The following is a 3,001-nucleotide window of genomic DNA, read 5'->3' on the forward strand; positions in this document are numbered from 1 at the left end:
TGGTGACACCTTTAATCCCAGCACTCAGAAGGCAGAGGCAGGCGAATCACTGTGAGTTCCAGGCCAGCCTAGTCTACAAAGTGAGTCCAGAACAGCCAAGGCTACACAGAGAAACCCTGTCTCAAAACCCTCCCCCACACCCTTCACAATGACTGCCTATTCTATTTACGCAGAATTTCTGTACAGTGACTTAGATGAATAGGACAGCTGTGCAAACTCAGGTGTGAAAACGATATAGGTTTATACCCAGACCCAATTCCTACCAAAAGCAGACTTTCTGGTCTGTGGGAAACATTCTATTATGTCCTTATCAAAACCAGCAAGGGTAGGCATGCCTGCTCTGCTCTCATTGTATAGGACAGTGTTGGAAGCAGGCTGCCCATCTGGTCTGTCACACAATCTCCTGAACTGCCAAGCGGCAGTAAGTCATGCTGCCCCCAAGGAGAAGAGCCCATGTTTGCCTACTTGTTTTATATGTGGGTGAGAATCAGAGGCTAATGTTAACTTGTGTGTGTGTGTGTGTTTGGTGTGTGGTGTGTGTGGTGTGTGTGTGGTGTGTGTGGTGTGTGTGTGTGGTGTGTGTGTGTGTGGTGTGTGTGTGTGTGTGTGTGTGTGTGGTGTGTGTGTGTGTGGTGGTGTGTGTGGTGTGTGTGTGGTATGTGTGTGGTGTGTGTGTGTGGTGTGTGTGTGTTTGGTGTGTGGTGTGTGTGGTGTGTGTGTGTGTGTGTGTGTGTGGTGTGTGTAGTGTGTGATGTGTGTGTGGTATGTGTGGGGTGTGTGTGGTATGTGTGGTGTGTGTGTGTGTGTGTGGTATGTGTGGGGTGTGTGTGTGTGTGGTATGTGTGGGGTGTGTGTGGTGTGTGTGTGGTGTGTGTGTGTGTGTGTGTGTGTGTGGTGTGTGTGGTGTGTGTGTGTGGTGTGTGTGTGTGTGTGTGTGGTGTGTGTGGTGTGTGTGTGTGTGGTGTGTGTGGGGTGTGTGTGGTGTGTGTGTGTGTGTGTGTGTGGTGTGTGTGTGTGGTGTGTGTGTGTGTGGTGTGTGTGTGGTGTGTGTGTGTGTGTGTGTGTGGTGTGTGTAGTGTGTGATGTGTGTGTGGTATGTGTGGGGTGTGTGTGGTATGTGTGGTGTGTGTGTGTGTGTGTGGTATGTGTGGGGTGTGTGTGTGTGTGTGTGTGTGTGTGTGTGTGGTGTGTGTGGTGTGTGTGTGTGTGGTGTGTGTGGTGTGTGTGTGGTGTGTGTGTGTGTGGTATGTGTGGGGTGTGTGTGTGTGTGTGTGTGTGTGTGTGTGTGGTGTGTGTGGTGTGTGTAGTGTGTGATGTGTGTGTGGTATGTGTGGGGTGTGTGTGTGTGTGTGTGTGTGTGTGTGGTGTGTGGTGTGTGTGTGTGGTGTGTGTGTGGTGTGTGTGGTGTGTGTGTGTGGTGTGTGTGTGGTGTGTGTAGTGTGTGATGTGTGTGTGGTATGTGTGGTGTGTGTGTGTGGTGTGTGTGTGTGTGTGTGTGTGTGTGTGAGATCTCCAGTTGACTTGTAAATCGAAGCAGAGAAATCAAGCAGATAATTGGAGGAGAGGGGCGTGCTGGGGGGTGCAGGAGATGCAGAGGAAGTTTCCTCTGTTGAGCAATTTGGGGGTGGAGATGGGTTGGGGACAGAAGCCAATAGAAGGTTTTCATAGTGCGTTTGTGTGGGCCTGCCATTGGGGTCTGCCACATCTGTTTGGGTTTATGTTGCCTCTAACAGACAAGATGACTGTCAAGGACAGAGCTCCACACCATAACCCACCCCCATCCATGTGTGCCTGTGCATGTGCATGTGCGTGCATGGGTGTGTGTGTGTGTGTGTGTGTGTGTGTGTGTGTGTGTGTGTAACTGTAGGTGAATAGGCACCCTGCGAGGGAGCTTGTATAGGGAGGATCAGAGTGTGTGAGCAAGCGAGCATAAAGGAAGGAAAATGTGCAGCGGATTTTTAAACACAATTTGTGTTTTGATCTGGACTGGGAAACAGGAGAGAGCCACAGGACAGACAGAAAACGAAGGTCTCCACCCACAGAGGTCCCAGAACCAAGTATAAAAGGAAACATTGTAAGCAGAGAGCCAGCAGGCTCCACCTGACTCAGACTGCGGCTGAGGGGTGGGACAAGGACTAGAAGGTTCGGCAGCAGCCAGCTCCTCTTCTGCAGGTCTCACTCCCCCTCCCAGTACCCCCCACCGCTTCCACCTCCACAGTTAGTGAAGCTGTGGGTAGGGGAGGCAGCCATCAAGCTCGCCAGAATGAGGCAGGTTGGTGTGAGCTCCAGCGCCCTGCATTTGCTGGGGCAGCGGTGGCAACACTTGGTTATTCAAGGCTGGAATTCAAATGAGTCTGGCACTGCTCCAAGTCTCAAGGCTTAGGAGAGAGAGGCGCATTAACAATTCATCAAGATCAGCCTTGCGGGCTCAGCAACCCCCCCTCCCCGCATCGGCATCCCTCCCTCTGTCACTGATTTGGGGCTGGGGGGGGGCTCTTCCAGAGCACTTCGCCTGTCAGTCTATGAGCAGGGGTGGGGGTGGGGGTATCTGAAGTTAGGCAGATTTTTCTCATCACATGATGGGGGACCTGTATCATGTGATGGCTCCGGTGATGTTGGAGGCGGCATGTGACTCCCAGGGCTACGTGGGCTCAAAAACAATTTAAATACAAAACACACGCAGGTTCCCCTCCTTTCCTTTGCCTTTTGGTCTGGCTCTCTCTACCTTTTGCGTTGGAGCCTGACCGAATAGAAAACCCTTCTTCGTTTTGCAGCCTGTGAGCTCCGGGTACCTGGAGACCAGGCCCCTGTGCTGCCCCCACCCCAGGAGTCGTGCCCTCATCTTTCTGCAGTCCTCTGACTATCAGACGGGTAAGTTGCTGAATACTTTAACAATTATATGGGAAGCTGTCCTCAACTGTCTCATTAGCATGCACAGGACACCCTCCCAGGGCAGGGTGGAAGAGAGCTGGGGGTGGGGGGAGGCACCCGAGGCTCTGGG

The 3,001-nt window shown here is 52.4% G+C and overlaps 1 protein-coding gene across 3 annotated transcripts in view; it reads left to right on the forward strand.

The window, feature by feature from the left end:
* Positions 1 to 2,630: 2,630 nt before the first annotated feature.
* Tnrc6a (trinucleotide repeat containing adaptor 6A) overlaps positions 2,631 to 3,001 on the forward strand; it is a 162,979-nt gene continuing 162,608 nt past the window's right edge. The window contains exon 1 of one of the 3 annotated variants that reach the window (XM_051145181.1): positions 2,631 to 2,871. The gene's annotated coding sequence lies outside the window, so the exon portion shown is untranslated. The remainder of the gene's footprint in view (positions 2,872 to 3,001) is intronic. The other 2 variants (XM_051145178.1, XM_051145183.1) reach the window with 2 other exon arrangements.

The sequence above is a fragment of the Acomys russatus genome, chromosome 5 (assembly GCF_903995435.1).
Source record: "Acomys russatus chromosome 5, mAcoRus1.1, whole genome shotgun sequence".
Classification (NCBI taxonomy): domain Eukaryota; kingdom Metazoa; phylum Chordata; class Mammalia; order Rodentia; family Muridae; genus Acomys; species Acomys russatus.